The 18,297-nt window shown below is 50.2% G+C and overlaps 1 protein-coding gene across 1 annotated transcript in view; it reads left to right on the forward strand.

Annotated features, from left to right (window-relative positions):
• Positions 1-5,849: 5,849 nt before the first annotated feature.
• Positions 5,850-18,297, forward strand: part of SPIN1 (spindlin 1) — a 50,640-nt gene continuing 38,192 nt past the window's right edge. The window contains exon 1 of the mRNA XM_056127044.1: positions 5,850-5,982. The gene's annotated coding sequence lies outside the window, so the exon portion shown is untranslated. The remainder of the gene's footprint in view (positions 5,983-18,297) is intronic.

Genomic DNA, 18,297 nt, shown 5'->3' on the forward strand with positions numbered 1-18,297 from the left:
CCAGGACTCCATATAGCCCCCTCAAATCCTGCCAGGAATGATGCATTCTGAGTTCAAAAAGTGGTAAAGAGCCGTCTCCCCATCCGGGTCAGCTGACAGTGATGGGTGCGTGAAGGAGGAAAGTCGGGGGGTAGGTGGTGTGGGTGGGTAGGCTGGTTGGTGATCAGTCACTGTTTATTCCAATCTTCGTCCCCATATCAGACTCATACTGCCCCACCCCCCATTCCAATCTCCCACTGCCCCTCATTCCAGTCTTTCGCACCCAGTCTCACTGCCTCAGTTATATGGCAAATCCTTAGAGTTGGTGGGAGCAATACACATAGGTGTGGTTGTATAATTAACATATGGAAAGCCCTTTTTGGGGAGTGGGGAGAAGTTTCTTTTAGGACAATCTCATCCTGCTAGGAGATCTGCCCAAGGGTAGAATTTCGTCTAAAGGCGTATTTCTGCTTTCCTTAGTCCAGATCCTCTTTTTTTTTTGGTCTTCATCTTTATTGAATCACTGTGAGATACTCAGTTACAAAGGTGTTCATGGTTGGGTTTCAGGCATACAGTGTTTTAACACCAATCCCTCCACCAGTGTACATTTCCCACCAATGAATGTTCCAGGTTTCCCTTCTGATCCCAGCCTACCTCTATGGCAGGATGGCAGGTAATGTCTCTCTCTCTCTCTCTCTCTCTCTCTCTCTCTCAGTCCAGATCCTCTTAAACAGTCATCTGAATGAAGAGGCTGGTTGTGAGTTAAGTGGGGTTTCTTGGGGCCATAAAGATAATACAGTGGGTAAGTTGCTTTACCTCGCTTGTAGCTGACCTAGGTTCGATCTCTGACACTGCATATGGTCCCCTGAGTATCACCAGTATTTGATCCCTGAGCACCACTGAGTATGGGCCCCAAACAAAATAGGATTTCTTGAATTTAAGGAGTAAGTGAGCAGTACCATGTGTGCCTCCCCTGCCCCAAAAAATTATAATGTAATTTTTTTTAAATGCATATGGGGGCTAAAGCAATAGTACAGTGGGTAGGTTCTTGCATTATACGCAGCCAACCCAAATTCAATCCTTGCACCCCATACAGTTCCCTGAGTACCAGCAGAAGTGATCCCTGAATGCAGAGATGGGGTAAGTCCTAAGCACCACTAAAACAAGACAAAGGGAAAAAAAAAGCAGACAGGATACTTGGTGATACTGTGGGGTTATTATTTCATAGGGGAAGGGAATGGCACTGACTCCTGACTTTGTGCTTAGGGATCACTCCCGGGGGAGCTTAGGGGATCATGCAAAGCAAGTGCTTCCCCCACTATACTATCTCTTCAGTCGCTTTTTTCTTTAATTTACAAAAAAAATACTGGGGATCACTCCCTGTACTGCTCAGGGGGTCATTCCTGACAGTGCTCGGGCAGTGCTCTGAAAATTTGTTTTCAGAAAAGCTGGAAGAATTGCTCAATAAACACACACACACATACACACACACACACTTAGTACTTAGTCTTCCTAAGTACTGTACACTCTCTCGCCTTGGGGTGGGGTCACACAGTTTGAAGGATCTAGAGAGCTTTAATTTAATAGCCTTGTGTGCAATAGTGGAATGATTTCTGCTTGACTACTTAAAGAATGTAATTTCCACAGGGTCACAAATGTTGTTTTTGGGTTTTATTTTTTTTTGGTCTGAAAAGGGGACAGTAAGCCAAATAAATTTGAAAGCCTCTTACCTACATTCACTATTTCTTAATAATAATTTGGCTACATTTCCTCTAAACATATTTCTGAGTCATTTGAAAATAAGTTGTAGTTAGGCCTTGTCCTGAAATAGTCTAACACTGATGTCCTAGAAATGAGGAGATTCTTATTGTGTAATCACCGGGTGGTTGGGGAGACTCCCGGCTCTCTCTCACCGCCTGTGTTCGGTGGTCTTGTGCCACTCCGTCACCCAGGAAGGCTGATGCCATGAACGGACGAAGGAAGAAACAAGGGCCAGGCTGATTGGTGATCAGTTTTCCTTTATTCCATTCTCCCCACGTGCCAAGTCCCCCATTCTAGTCTCACACTGCCCCTCATTCCCGTCTCCTTCTGTTTCTCAAGTTCATCTCTCAGGGCTCCATCCAGCCTTGGTCTCTCTCTACTCTCTCTCCGACTCCTCGACTCCTCACATTGGGGGTAGCCACCACACTCAGGTCCAATCAACATATGAGAGCCTTTCTTCTGGTCAAGGGCAAAATACCACTTCAATACCACTACAGGGTGTTTCTCCTCTCCTTAGTTCAATACCTTAATTAACATCTTTTTTTTTTTTTCTGCTTTTTGGGTCACACCCTGCTATGCACTCAGGAATTACTCCTGGCAGTGCTTGGGGGACCATATGGGATGCTGGGACTCAAACCCAGTCGGCCACATGCAAGGCAAACGCCCTACCTGCTGCTGTGCTATTGCTCCAGCCCCCTTAATTATCTTAATTCTACTTCTTAATATTAGCTATTTTGTATGGACACAGTAAGAGATACATTAAACTTGTAGGGTGGCTGTCCTGGCGACATCTCGCTATAGATCTGAGACTACAGTGCTCATGCCAGATTAATCTTTCCTAACCCTAGCAGGGTCCTATCTAGTTGTTATTTTTTGGATCATGACAGAATTTGTCCATGACCATGCTCATAACTCATAGCTAAGTATTATGGCACTTGGGCCTGGCCCATTTTGATGCCAGGGTAGTTCAGTTTGCCCTGGGTCCATCCAGTCCCTCATCAGGACCCCGCTTTTGGGGTGCTAGGAAGTAAGGGCAACTGAGGCGTAAGTTGATAGAAGAGATCCCTGGAGTGAATATTATTTGGAGTCATTTAACTGCCAAGTTACAAAAGCATAGCATTAACTGCCTTCCTGTGTCTGTACAAAAAGGATATTGCTCTGAATTAACTATGCAAAGGACATAAGGAGAAGACAAAAGCAATATTTATAAGTTAACAGAGTCTGATTGGTAGATAAAGGTAACTGACCAGTGGAGAAGCTGAGCACAAAGAAAGAGTTTACGTATAAACACAGAGGAATGGGAGCACAGTGATAGGAGTAAAACAATAAACCTAAGCTCCCTGTGGCAAGGCAGAAAGGACAAACTAATGTTATCCTACACTCATAAATACCCATTGTTGGGGCAAAGAGAAAGCCCAAAAGGCCGAGCACATGCTTTGAATGCTTGATGAGGTCCAGTTTGATCCCAGCACCACAGGATCCCCCAAGCACTGGGCATGGAGAAGTTCCTGAGCACTGTTGGGTATGGCCCCAAATAATATATTGGTATAACCATTGGTGTAACATGTAACCATCATTACATGTTGCCATTGTCAACATGTAATGATGGTTCAATAAACTAATATAGATTCCTCATACAGAGCTGATTGTCTCTTAAATCTCTTTTATAACTTATTTTCTTCAACTTGATCAGTCAACTTGTTCTCTGAGTGTCATTATGGTCTCTGTCATTTGCAATGATTTTACCTTTGTTTTTCTTCATATTGTCTTCAAGTTCAGTGAAGTTGTTTTGTAGAATGCCCCTCAATCTGGCTTTGCCTGATTTCCCCCAGTGAATAATTTCAAACATTTCTGATGCATGTACCTGGAAGATTTAAAACCCCACTTTTGACATTCAGCATGTTACGGAGACACTTAGAGTAGGATTGGTCCTTATGTCCTAGGAGAGTGGTCCTTTCTTTTGTTTGGGCCTCACAGATGCAAGGCAAGTAATCTACAGCTGAGCTATATTCCTGGTCTGTGGATCTTTGTTTTGTTTTTTGTTTTGGGGTCACACTCGTGATATTCAGGTCTTACTACTGGGTCTGAACTCAGGAATCACTTCTGGCAGTGCTCAGGGGACCACAGATGCTGAGAATTGAACTCGGGTTGGCTGCACGCGAGGCAAGCACCCTACTCACTGTATTCTCTTTCCAGCCCCTCCTGTAGATCTTTCTCAGGCAGCAGTCTGCCCTCCCTGACCCTTATTTTCTCAAAGTGCCCAGTGACCATAACCAGAGGCAAAACAGGGATCAGGGCTTCAGTCAGTGGTGGTGGGGCAGGCAGATGACGACCCTTTGGATTTTTGTTTTGTTTCTGGGCCACATCTGCTCCTGGGTGGACAAGGAACCATGAAATGAGAAGGTTCAAACCTGGCCTTTCTACATACACACATGCACATGCTCAAGCCCTTTCAGATCTCCTAGCGCTGAGTTTGAAGGCTTTTGAAAATGGTTCTACTACGGAGAAAGAAAACAGACTACCCGGTGTATTGTGGCTAGAGAGGCCAGGGGTGCTGCCTAATTGTCTGGGATGCTCAGGAAAAGCTCCCTTAAAAAAAAAAATTAAAGGCTCCCTAGGGTGGGTCACCACCAAAAGCCCAAGCACCCACACCTCCAGCAGATCATGACTGGGAGTGGTCCCCTTTAATCAAAAACAATAGTCTGATCCTAAATTTCAACATTGAGCTGGAATTTAGTATGTTTTCTCAGACCATCCCACTCAGCGCAGTCCTGGCATCTGGCTGCTTCTCCACACGGTCATTGTCTGCGCAATAAAAGAGAACCACTTCCCAGTGCTCTTGCACAAGTTAGCAGAGGACACGGAGTTCTCTACACTGGCCCTCCAGTTGGCCTTAAGAACTGCCATGGACTGCCAAGTGTGCCATCCGAGAAGCGCTCTTGGCTTTGTTAGAGCAGGCACCTATCAATCTTACTTGCAGGAGGAGGGAGAGGAGTGGGTGAAGAGCCAGTAAAATCCCAGAGTATCTAGGCGTCTTTTTTGCATGCATGCAAACAACTCTGGTTAAATCCCTGGCACCACAGGGTGCTCGGAGCACCGCCCAAAGCGAAGCCGGGGTAGCGCCAGTTGTGACCCCACTCTCCACTCCTCCTCCTCCTCAAAAAAAAAAAGGTGGGGGGAACCCCCAGCAATTGCGCAGTTTAGTGTGCATTGCTTTCCAATAACATGCTCCGTAATTTGACCTGACTCTTGGGGACACGCGCTTTCGGAGACACGCACCTCCGCTCTCGAGGAACCTGGTCATTCTAGTGACCCGCTGGGACAGCCGGCGAGGGGGTGAGGGTCACAGACCCTGATCTCCGTTGGCTCCTTCTCTCCTCCTCCTGCAACCCCACAAAGCATTCAAAGGCCATCTTGGGTAAGAGAGGAGTGAATTTCGCGACCGCTCGGCCCTGCAAGCGCCAGCGCGGGAGGCACCGCCGGGCCCGCCGCGTCCTGCAGGTGGGGCAGGTGAGCGGGGCGGCTGGCGCGCGCGGCGGTGGCGCAGTGCGGCGTTGGGGGTCCGCGCGGGAAGCGGGCGGGGCGCGGGGCTGGGCACCGCTTTACGGTCACGACGGCGCGTGCCGCAGGCCGGCGAGCTGGTTAAACCGAGAGCAAGGGGTGGGGGGCCGGTCACTCCGCAAAGAAAGTACTCTCCCCGAGTGAAAGGAAACTTCCCAGGATGCCTGACTTCCGGCACGAGCCAGGATCCCGGCGCCCGGACGTCATCGCTCCCTCGCCGCTCGCACCTGGGGCTCACCGGCCTGGCCCCGCCCGCCCGAGCCCGCCGGCAGGTGAGCGCAGCCGGGCCGTGCCCCACCCCGCCCGGGCCTTCCCGCCCCCTGGCCCCGCCCACCAGCCTGGCCCCGCCCACCCCGCCCGCGGGGCCCGCCGGGTGCCGGGGTCAGCCCCGCCGCCAGGTGAGAGCCGAGCCGATCGGCCCCGCCCTCCCCCGCCAGGCCCCGCCCCGCCGAGAGGCCCCGCCCCTCGCCGGGGCGCCTGCGCAGTGCGGCCCGCGGGCCGGGGCCTGGCGGCTCGGCCGGCGCAGAGGGGCGGGAACAGTGCGCGTGCGCCGTGCGGCGGGGGCGGGCGGCGCCGCGGCGCGGGAGCGGGGGCGGGGTGGCGCCGTCTGGCTCGGTTGGGCCGGGGCGGGAGCGCGGCGCGGGACGGCGGCCCTGCGGAGCTGCGGACGGCGGCCGGCAGGTGAGGCGGCGGGGCGGGGAGCGGCGCCGGCCGGGGGGTGGGGGCGGCGGGGCGGCGGCACCCGGGGAGCTGCGGGCCGGGTGCGCATTGTCCGGCGGCGGCGGCGGCGGCGGCGGCGGCGGCGGCTCCCGCACAGCGCCCCCTGCCGGCCGGGCCCCGGGGCTGGGGGGGGGCTCGGGCCCCGCGCCTTTGTTCGCGCCCCCGCCAACATGGCCGCCCCCGCCGCCTGCGCTTTGTTTCGGGCCGGCGGGGGCCGTTGCATAATCGGGGGGTGCAGAGCGGGCTCCCCAGCGGCGAGGGGGCGGCCCGGGCGGGGGTCGGGAGGGATGTCTGCGCGGCCGGGGGAGGGAGCCGGGACCCCAGGTCGGGGGAGGGGAGGGACCCCGGAAGATGGGGCAGTGGAGGCGGGGCGGGCGCGCGGGGCGGGGCGGGGCGCCGGGTCTCCCCGCGTCCCTCGCCGTGGTGGTCGGACGCCGGCCTGGGGGGGCGTGGGGGGTCCGTGTCTGCGCTCCCGCATCCCCTCCGCGCGCGTGGTGACCTTGGCCGCGCGCGCTCGTGCGCGCGCGTGGACGCTCCCGCCGGGAACTGCGCAGCGCCCCGCGGCCTGCGGCGCCGGGGCCCCAGTTTCCCGGGGCTGGGGGCGGGGGTCGCCTGACGCCGGCGGGGGGTCCGGGGAGCGCTGGCGCGGCCCAGCCCCGCGCTCGCGCCCGCGCCGCCGCCGCTACCTGCTGGGGCTCCGGTGTCCGCGGGGACGCCTTTGCGCATGGCCAGCGCGCACGCACGGGGCTTTTTTTTTTTTTTTTTTTTGGGCCATGCTCGCGGTGGACCGCGGGAGGACCGGTGTGTGAAAGGGTTACACTGTGACGTGACCCGTGCCAAGGACGGCAGACATGCCCACATGCCAAGACCTGACAAACTTCCCTGTGCTCGAAGCTTCTGGAAGCAGCGCTTGCAGCCTCCCCCCGGGGTGATGGACGCACCCCACCGACGGCGGCGGTAGCTGCTTCTGCAGGGCGCCGAGGGCAGGACCCCGGCCCCGGCCCGGGGGTGGCGGGGGAGCTGCGGGCACAGGTGGGGCGGGAGCGCGGTGCCAGGGCCCCAGCAGGACACAGGCTTGAGCCGCCGGAATTCGAGGTCTAGGCGACTGGACCGTTCGTTCACCGGGCTCGGGCTTTTCCACCCAGGTGGTGCCATCCCGGTGTGCAGAAGCCGATGCGCGGGGATGAACTTGGTGAGAAATGCCATCCCTGGAGTTGTGGCGGCGGGTTCACTGTTAGGACGCTTGGGAACCGGGCAAGGCCAGATGGCTTCTGTGAAATGCCTCTTAATGTGTTGCCCATTAGTGGCGTTTCCGAAAAAGCACGGACCCGCGTATGGCCCCTGGAGAGCCCCCCAGTATTTACTTTGTTTTGGAGCACGTGAAGCGATGTTGCATAAGGTAGCGGCTGGGTTTCTCCCACCAGTTCTGGAAGGACCGGGCTGAAAAATCGAGGCTTGCTGGCTGGCGCATCTCAGTTTGGGAAGCGGGATGTCCTTGCAGGATGTCACAGGTTAGCGGGGAGAGAGAGACAGAGAAAGCACCCTAGCTCGCCCGCCCCCTCCTTCCCCCCCAAAAAAAGGTCACAGTTTACACGATCACGTTAAAGATGTTCCAAGAGCAGCGCAGTGGTGTTTTCCGTGTGCTGTTATTAGTGCGGTGTCTGGGACTACCAGGTGGTGATACCGGTCAGGGCTTACCCCCTGCACTGTGACTTGTAGGGGACCCTTGGCGCTTCATTGCTAACTGACAGCTTCCGGTCTGCTGGCACGTGATGAGCAGTGTGGCACCTTGGGTTCTTTTGTTTGTGATAGGTGTGAAAACGAATGGGTTTTTCTTTAAAGTGCTGATGTAATGTAAATTGCCTCAGTTGAAAATAGCCTGTGGCATCTAAATTGGAATTTGGGTGCTGGGGTGCTGGGGTGCTGGGGGGCGGGGGTGGGGGGGGAGATGCAGCTGATCAGAATTTTCTGTCCTCACTTGCTTTCTTCCGGCTGACCCTCACCCTTGACTGAGAAGAGGTTTCCTTTTAGGCAAGGATAAGACCCTCCCCCTTTGTTAAAAATGAATTTTTCATTTTCAGAATTTCGGGGTATAGCTTGTGTGGGATTCACCCCACCACCCAAAAGATCCCTCAACCCATTTCCCCGTCCCCTCCCCCTTACCCCTCTTCTCGACCCCCCACTCCCGCTGCCCCCCATTTTTCATAGAGGCCTTTTTAAAAAAATTATCATTACCTGTTTGTTTCACAGCAGTGAAACCATTTCGTACTTCTTAGGCTTCCTTGTTTTACTTAGCATAACCATTAATTTTCATCCATTTTGTCCTAGATGGCAACAACTGAATTTTTACTGGCAGAATGGTATTCTATTGATTCATGCCACAGCTTTACCTTGTCATCAGTTGGTGAGCCTTTGGATAATTCCATGCTTTAGCTATTGTGTGTAATGCTGCTGTGATCTTTGGACAGATATTGGTGCAGATAATCTTCTTGAATTAAGTGTTTCCATGTCCTTCGGACAGGGAATGGTATCCCTGGATTATATGGTATTTCCATTTTGATTTAAGGAATGACAGTTCATTTATCTAATTATAGTGTTTCACTTCCCAGTGACAACTGAACTGTACACACATCTTCTCTGACTGTGCCCTTGTTAGCATTTTTTTCCTGTAACATTAGTGCATGGGAGTGATATTATTGTTTGTGAAGAATTAATCTTATGGGTTATTTCGAGATTAAAAATAGTGCCTTGGAGGAGGTGGCCTCAGTGGTGGAGTCCCAGCCTTGCCTGGCCCTGAGTTCGATAACCCCGCCCCCAAGCACTGTGAGTTGTGGTCCCCTACAACATGCCTTTGGATGTATGTTGCTTTTTGCTCAGTTCTTTGCAGAGACTGAATTTGTTGAGCAGTTAATACAGATCCATGTAAATACTTCAATTTACTAGGTGATCCAGTGTATTTTCTTTCTCTTTCAATGAGAAGAAGTTGGAAGAAAGGCATCAGCTGTTTGCCCAGTACCTTGTTCTGTTTTGGAAGATGTGTTGTGAGGACCCATGAACTCTGGAGTTGGAACTCAGATAGCCTGGCCTTCCAGTCAGCTCATCTGGGTTCAAAGTTACTGGTCCAGAGTTACATGGAACATTCATCATGTAGCCTTGAGAAAATTTGAATGTTTTCAAGTTGTAAACTAGGATGAACTCTTACGAGGATTAAATGAAATAGAATTGTAAGTTCCCAATATAATTCCTGAAACTGCACTTGATGCCAATTACTTCCTCTTCTTGCATTTTTCACTTTGAGTTGCTTCCTCTTCTTGCTTTTTCACTTTGCTAGGTTGTGAGTGCCGTATTTTTTTTTTAGCCTTTTTAAAAAAAATTGACTCCCAATGAGCTGCACTTACAAAGCTTTCATGTTTGAGTTTCAGTCGTACAATGATCGAACACCCATTCCTCCACCAGTGTACGTTTTCCACCACCAATGTCCTCAGTATCCCCCCACCCTCCATCCTACCCAGTCCCCTGTGCCCATGCTTCTATACCAGACAATTTCCTTCTTAGTCTCTCTACTTTGGAGCATTATGGTTTGTGAGTACGGTATTCTTTCAGTGTTACTTAGTTGTGTCCCAGTATTCTGCTTAAAATTTTTTTTTTGGCTGGCAGGGGACACATCTGTCCTGCTCAGGACCTACTCCTGGCTCTGCTCAGGGGTCTTTCCTGGCAGTGCTTGGGGGATGAGGTGTTGTGCTGGGGGATTGACTGCACAACTGGAACTGACTGTACAAGACAAGTACCTGCACCCCTGTACTAGCTTTCCGCCCCTCAATTTAACATTTTATGTTGTTTTTTGTTGCTCTGAACTTATTCCTGGCTCTGCGCTCAGGAATTACTCCTGGTGGAGCTCTGGGAACATGGGATGCCAGGGGTTGGACCCGGGTTGGCCTCGTGCAGACAAGCGCCCTCCCCACTGTACTCTCGCTCTGGCCGTTCAGCATTTGGAGGGAGCGCCAGGGATCAAACCCAGGGCCTTCACGTCTTAAGCATGTACACTACATTCCAGACCAAATTTGCAGTTGAATTTTTTTTTTTTGCTTTTTGGGTCACACCCAGCAATGTTCAGGGGTTACTCCTGGTTCTGCACTCAGGAATTACCCCTGGCGGTGCTCAGGGGACCATATGGGATGCTGGGAATCGAACCTGGGTCGGCCACGTGCAAGGCAAACGCCCTACCCGCTGTGCTATTGCTCCAGCCCCTGCAGTTGAATCTTGATTAGGTGTTTCTGGCATTAGATGAGCCACCATTACTTCCTGCCACAAGTTATGTCAGAGAGTTCCACGTAAAGAGCTAGGACTGTACATGCAGGAAGCCTGGGTTATTCACTCTGCTAAGGCCTGCTGCTCTCAGCCTGACCAGGTGTCCCCCCTCGCCCCCAGATGAGATGATGTTCATTTGGAGCCCTTGTGCCTTACCTGCAGGGGGTCTGGGAGAAGGCACTGAAGGAGGGTGAAGAACCTTAGAGAAAAGTCCTGTTGGATGGGGCAGCTGATCCACAGTGGTTTATATCACTAGCCTTGCAAGTGAAGGTCCAAGCCCCAGTGCCACCCAAGAACTCCGGGGCATTCTGTGGCTCTCCACTGAGAAAGGGCCCAGAAGATGGCTCAGTGGCTTCAATGGCCCATGTCATGGTGTCAGGTTCTGAGTTCTGTGGCACACCTGTGCTGTGCTAGGTGCACGTGCACTCAAGCAATCCCCACAAGAGGAAACTAAAAGAGGTGGGAGAGGTGAAGGTTTGAGATTATCTTGGATTATATTACCCAGTGTAACCCTGGTGTTTTACTCCTGTGAGTGTTGTGTGTATTACGTGAACGAATCCTGGCCGCCTTAGGTAGGCATTCTGAGGGCATGTCAACTAGCTGTGCTTCCATGGGGACGGCCACCGGCATGCTACAGGGAGCGGGTGCCATATTGGAGCTGCTGATGGGTTTTGTTTTGTTTGGCTCTTTCTAGTGGTACTCGGGGAACTTCTGCCTGCCATGCAGGGGATTGAACGCAGCTGAAGCTTGTGCTCCAGTCCTTAGAGCCTTCTTCTCTACCCCAGGTATCATTAGGTGACCAGGGCTGGTCTGTCTCAGCAAGAACTTGGAGCCAGGATTGAAATGAAGTGTGTCAGTGATGTGACTGACGGTAGGCAGGGGAGTGCCATAGAAAGGATTGCCCAAATCCAAAGGAAGGATTGCCCTGTGTTTAGAGCCTTGGAAGGGGACTTACAGGAATCCCCCAGTGGAGGCGCTTGAGTGTCCACAACCAAGTTAGAGAAGGTAGATGGCACATGGATTGAGGCAGGGGGATGGATTTGTAAGCCACAGAATGCTAAATGTGTTGACTTAAGGCATGAGGATTGGAGTGTATTATTTTATTATCTTAGTTTTGGGGCCACACCTGACTGCTCCGGGGCTGCGCCCAGCTCCATGCGTAGGACCTGCACATGCTAGTGCTTTGGAGATCAAACTCAGACCCTCACACGTAAGCAAGGAAAATGCTCTACCGTTCAGTCACATCCCTAGTCCCAGCATGGGTATTATTTTATCTAAATGATGAAAGAATAAATGAAGAAACTAATAACATTTATGCTCTGGTAGATTATTTTTAGGTTATCATAATGTCTGTAAAAAGGTGGATTTGCTATTTTTTAATTTTAATTTTTTAGTACTTTGGCGCCACACCCAAACTTACTCCTTCCTGATTCTTGTGCTGAGGTTTCACTTCTGACTGTTCCCAGAGGACCATATGCAGTGCTGGTGACCAACCTGGGGTTAGCTGCAGAGCAAGAGCCTTAATGCCCCCCTCGAACCCAGGTCAGCCATGGAGCAAGGCAAATGCCCTACCCGCTCATTATCGCTCTGGTCCCCAGTTTTAATTTTTGAACCTGTCTACAAACAATCCAAATATTTATAGTTGATTACTATAGCTGTGAATTGCTTCCCCTTTACTTTCTGTTTTGTTTTTTGGGGCCATACCCGGCAGAACTTTGGGCAGGTTACTTCCTACTGATGGTGCTTGAGGGAGAACCCTGTCATTCTGGTCAGGGATTGAACCCCAGCGGCCCACCTGCGGTGTATGCTTACCTTAAGCCCTGTGAGCGCTCTGTCCCAGCTCTACCCTTTTGAGCCTTCTTCTGCTCAGTATCTCTTTGTTATCTCATCATGTATCAGAATGACTCACTAACCTGAGTTTCTGTCCTGCCATTGGTTAGAGCGCCTTCTTGGGTTGATATTGGTGGTATTTATCTCTGCTTGCTTGCTGGAGACTCACTGGATGGGGGGGTTGGGATGTGTTGTAAATTCAGTGTGTTTTAACTGGAAACTCATCATTCTTTGTCTTGAACTTGACTCAAGTTGGACATGTTATTTTCCTTTCATGTTATTTTCAAGAAATAATTCTCATCTGTGGGATATATCTGGTTCTTGTTCCTTTTTTGTGTGGGTCGAGGCCACCCCCAGCTGTGCTCAGGGTTTGCTCCTTGCTCTGTGCTCACATCACTCCCAGCAGACTCAGAGGTGCTGAGGGTCAAACCTGGGTCTCAGTACATGCATGACAGACGCCCTACCCTCTGCACTATTGCTCCTGTCTCCCTTTTATTTGTTTTTTGACACAGGTCACTTTGTGCTTTCCACACCCATCCTGGTAGCCAGTTCTTTTGTTACTTTTATTTTTGTCTTTTTGGGTCACACCAGGGGATGCTCAGGGGTTACTACAGGCTTTGCACTCAGCCAGTAATCACTCCTAGCGGTGCTTCAGAGACCATATAGGATACCGGGGATCGAACCTGGGTTGCTGGCTTGTGAGGCAGGTGCCCCACCCACTATACTATTGCTTCTGCCTCATGGATTAAAATTTTTGTGCTCTATTTTTTATTTCTCATGATAGTTTGGGAAGACATGCATTCCCAAAGCTAGAGATCTTGCTCTTCTCCTCATTTGTAACAATTTTTTTGTGTGTGTGTGTGGTGGGGGCCCACGCATGGTGGTGCTCAGCGCTTCCTCCAGCCTGTGCGCAGGGATTGTTCCTCTTGGGGTTCTTGGTGCCTGAGACTGAACCTGGGTTTGACTGGGTGTGAGGCGAGTGCTCTGTGCTTTGTACTATTGCTCTCGCTCCTGCAATTTTCAGATTATTGCAGTGTTTTACTTTTGCAGTATAAACAATGTATATCTAGATCTATATTTATTTCCTTTCCTGAGACAATAAAAATGCTCTGCTGTGTTTGTTTCTATTTGTCTGACATACTCAGTGTTTAGTTGTACTAAACTCCTCTCCTTCTCCCCCTCCTCCTTGCTCCCCCATGTTGTTGGGGGGAGGGGCAACCCCCCCCCCCCCCCGCAGCTAGTGGTCCAAGCTAGGCCTCCTGTGGAATGCATGCGACCCAGCCCATTGCGCTCAGCCATCGTTTCATTCCTCGTGGAATCCTTAACTACCACTGGAGATGGTGGTAGTTGTGGTGCCCAGGGTCAGTGGTCTCAAATTTGTTGTGGAGTGAGATGGGGTGGGGGGGTTGCACGCTTGGTGTAGTGAAGGTGGGGGTTGTACACTTGGGTAAGTGGGGAGTTGCACACTCCGTTGCAGTGAGGGGAGGGTTGCACACTTAGGTGTGGTGCTCATGCACAACAGATTGCACTTGGTTGTGACGCTGGAGACCCCAGAGAGCAGGGGCACCAGGATGGAGCTCGGCATGTGAGGCAGTGCTGGTGTTGAGCTTGAGACCTCATGTCTGTAAGGCCCCAGGCTTCCCAGTCTCTTAATCTGAGTTAATAGCAGCAGATTCTGGGCTGGGCTGATGGCTCAAAGGACTGGAGTCTAGGAGCTGAAGCAGTAATACATAGGGTAGTTTTCCTTGCACACATCCAGCCTGGGTTTGATCTCGGCATCCCGTATTGTCCTCAGGGCTGGAGGATTACTCCTGTGGGACTGGTGATCTGGTGATCGAATGGGGTTTCTGGGATTAACCCAGGTGAGCCATGTGCAAGGCAAGCTCCTCTACCTGCTGTCCGGTCGTCTGGCCTCTCATGAGAAGGCCATTATGGGGCTGGGGATATGGCTCAGCCGTCAGTGGCTATTGCCTGCCACTGGGTACCCCTTGGAGTAGCCAAGAAGTGACCCCTGGGCTCTTGAGCACTGCTCGGAAGGCCTGATGGTGAGACCGTGACGTTTCTGCAGATAGTGATTTCTTTGGTGGATGTGAACAGAGTAAACAGGGCTTTTTATGGAAAGGGTTCACCTTTTTTGATTCTTACTATAAGAGTGTTTGAAGAGAGGACTCAATAGGCTGAGCATGTGCTTTGCCTGCAGGAGGCGTGGGTTTGAGTCCCAGGACCACATGCCCCCTCTCATTGCACCAGCAGGAACAACCATCCAAGCACAGAGCTGGGAGTAACCTGAGAACCACCAAATGTGCTCCCGAAACCTAACATATTGAATAAAAAATTCTCAAAGTGAAAATAGTGGCAGGAGTTTGGAAGACATTGATTCCAGTCAATCCCATGATGACTTTAGAAGGGGGCGTATGGTTAGCTCAAGGACTGCTTCATATGTGCAAACCATAGGTCTGAGTCTTAGTACCACATGGTACCCTAAACACACTGTGTGTGCTCCCAGCCCCCCCAAAAGGGAAGGAAAGTGGATTCAAGATAATAGTGGAAGAGGTACTTGCAAATGTAGGAAGACCAAGAGAATGAGAAGGTAGAGTGGAATCTGGATTGGCTTGAGTCATAAAATTTTGATGAATGAAGGGTTGTTTCTTAAAGAAGGGCCCAAACCCTTTCTTGAGATGGCAACTACTCTCGGGGTGCTTTGTCAGAATGGCCACAGGGAATCTGGAGTACTACATAACTTTGTTCGATAGAGCAACAGCAGTTTGAGAAGAAAATTCCTATTTTTTTTTTTCCTATGGAGGCATGGGGAGAGTGCCCGCCGCACATGGCGGTGCGTGCTCAGGGCTTACACCTGGCTCTGCGCTCAGGTGTTATTCCTGGCATATGGGGTGTTGGAGATGGAGCCCAGGTCAGACATGTGCAAGGTAGGTGCCTCCCTGCTGTTCTGTCTCCACCCCTTCCTGTAACTTGTGTGAAGCAAAATAGTTTTTATTGAAAGAAGTTACGCAGGTGCCTTACACCTGGAAGATGTGTGCTGTACCGTGGACGCACAACTCTCTGTTTCATATGCCTGTATTTTTATGAACTGCAAATCTTAGTACAGTTTACCCTTTATCTTCTATTCCTCCCAGCCTCCGGCCCTCACTGTTAAGAACATTCCCCTCCTGGGACTGGAGTGATAGCTCAGTGGGGAGGGCGTTTGCCTTGCACGAGGCCGACCTGGGTTCGATTCCCAGCATCGCATATGGCCTCCCAAGCACCACCAGTAGTAATTCCTGAGTGCAGAGCCAGGAGCAACCCCTGTGCATGGCCCGGTGTGGCCCAAAAAAGCAAAAAAAAAAAAAAAATCCCCTCCTCATCATTCTTTCTGGTTGAAGAATGTCCACTGATGCATCATTACCATCCAAAAATCCACAGTTCACTTTGGTGGGGGCTGGTTGGGAGCTACTCTGGGTTTTTACAAATAAAAGCGACCATTATATCCCTTTGCAGGGTGGCTTCACTGCTTTAAGATTCCTCTATTCTTCTTTGTTTGTGTTATTGTTACTGATTTCTGTCTTAATTCTCAAGCAGTGATAACACTATCCTTAAGTGCTTTTTTTTTTTAATAAAAAGCTTGACTTGTGGCTCTGCTTATCATTAATTTTTGCAATCCCACTGTGTGCTTGGAAATAATGTATTTCTCTTTTTTTCCTTTCATTTTTCAGTTTAACTTGGTTCCTTGTAAGTTGTACTAAATTTTCTATTCTTTTTGTCCTTTTGTTTTGCTGATTATATTGGTTACCAAGAGAAATATGTTCTGATTTTGTTTTTGTCTGTTCCTGTTTTGAAAGTATGTTACTAGCTCTATAATACATGTTAAGAGTCACATCAGTTGTTAAAAAGAGTCCTCATCAGTTGATTTTTTTTTTAAGGGTGTAGTTTGGGCCTCACCCACTGGTACTCAGGCTGCGTCTAGTTTTGCAGAAGAGTGACCCCTGGCGGAGCTCAGGGGACCCCCTGGTGGTGCTGGGAATCCAATCAGGGTTGACTTTCTGCCAGCACTTGCCTAGTGTTCTTTTTAACCCTCAACTGATATGTCAGAATCACTTCCCATCCTCATCCTATCCCATCTTTTCTCCATGCCAAGGCAAAATGATTATTCAAAGTTTTATCTAGCTTAATGTTAATGTAACTGCAGTATCTATTCTTTGCTATGTGCAGTATAAGTATTTTATGTAAATCCTGTTGGAGTCTTTCTAAATACTTGCCTTTTGGATAATTATGTTGTCAGACAATACACAGTGGGAATTTGTGAAGTCCAGTCTGACAGCATGTCTTACTACATTTGATTTATTGCCTTTTAACAGAATAGCTGAGGTAGTTTGTTTATTTTGCTAGTTTTGTGTGCCTTTTTCTCTTCTTCCTGGCCTCATTATTTTAATCGGCCAGCTCTCAGGTTTTTCAGGCTTGTGTCTTTGACTTGAATCTAATATTGTGTAGTTTCTCCCCTTGCTGGGCACTCAACACCCCATTGATCCCAAACTCATTTCCCACTGTTGTGCTATTTTATTTCAGTATACATTTTATCTCAAGACATTTGTACAGTCAATAACCATTTAGTTATTCTTCTCATTGCTTGCCATTCCCTGTTGTAATTCCCCTTCTCTATCTTGAACATTTCCTGTTGCCTAAAGAATACCCCTTCCCACCTATTGTGAGACTACTAAGGATGAGCTCTCTGCATATGTGTTCATGTAAAACTGGCTCAAGTTGATCTTTTCTGACGGATTTTTTTTTTGGTCACACCCAGTGATGCTCAGGGGTTACTCCTGTTATTCCTGGCTCTGCACTCAGGAATTACTCCTGGTGGTGCTTTGGGGGACCATACAGGATGCTGGAGATTGAACCTGGGTCAGCCATGTAAGACAGAGCCCTACTTGCTGTACTGTCTCTGGCCCTTGTTTTCTTTGGGGGAGGGAGGGGCCCGTCTGGCTGTGCTCAGGGCTTACTCCTGGCTTTGTGCTCAGGCAGCACTCCTGATGGGTTCAGGGGACTGTACCCATTACATTGTCTCTTCAGCCCTATTTTATTATTTCTTCTCTTTTTGCTGGCTTTTAATTTCCTTGGGCTACTTTGGGTGTATATATACTCACGTATATATACATGGGCTGGAGCGATAGCACAGCGGTAGGGCGTTCGCCTTACAAGCGGCCAACATGGCCGACCCGAGTTTGATTCCTCCGCCCCTCTCGGAGAGCCCGGCAAGCTACCGAGAGTATTCGATATGCCAGACACAGTAACAACAAAGTCTCCAATGGAGACGTTACTGGGCCCGCTCGAGCAAATCGACGAACAACGGGAGGGCCTTTACTTTACTTACCATATACTTATGTGTGCCGTCATCAAGCATATTTTCTAAATGGACTGGAGTAATTTGTGGTTTGGGACAGTATTTCTGGAGAGCTTTGTGCTTGAGTTAAGACATGGGTAGACTGTGTGGCCATTTTCATGCCGTCCCTCACACCTGAATGCTTGCGATTGTGACTCAGTTGCTAGGTTCTCCAGCCCCAATTCCTGTTCGGCTTTGAGTTCTGGTCTCCAGCTCCATCACTCAGCTGTGGGCCTGTGCGCTGCCCCCTCCGTACCCACTGTTCTCCTGCATCATCCCCCAGGATCCTGCCTCTGCCCTCCTGTCTTTGGTTTTTTGTGTCTGCAGGCAGATGTTTTCTTGTATCAGTGTGTGTATCCCATGTTTAGTCCCCCTACAATTTTTAGTCATACATGTACCAAAAAAAGTCAAGGGAATGAGAAAGAACCCCTTTGTGGTAACTTCTGAATTCTGGTACTGTTGTTCCCAGTTATTTCCTGGGCCGTCCTACAATTAGTCGTTCTGCAAGAAATGGTGGTTCCTGGTCATTTATTTTTAAGGGTGTTCTTTTGGGTTTTAGTTTGATTTTCCAGCTCCCAGGAAAGGGTCTCAATCACTGGTTTTCAGTTGCTAGTCCATGGACTAGCCCTAGTCAGCAGAAATGTCCTGATTGTCTGCGAAAAAGTTGTAGTTGGTACGTTGTCCAGATGTACTATGTGTTAAGAGTTGTAAACTTCACCATTTGGTGGTTTGAAAGTCTCTGATCTAAGTCATCTGTGCAAGGT

The sequence above is a fragment of the Sorex fumeus genome, unplaced genomic scaffold, assembly GCF_029834395.1.
Source record: "Sorex fumeus unplaced genomic scaffold, SorFum_2.1 ptg000063l, whole genome shotgun sequence".
Lineage (NCBI taxonomy): Eukaryota > Metazoa > Chordata > Mammalia > Eulipotyphla > Soricidae > Sorex > Sorex fumeus.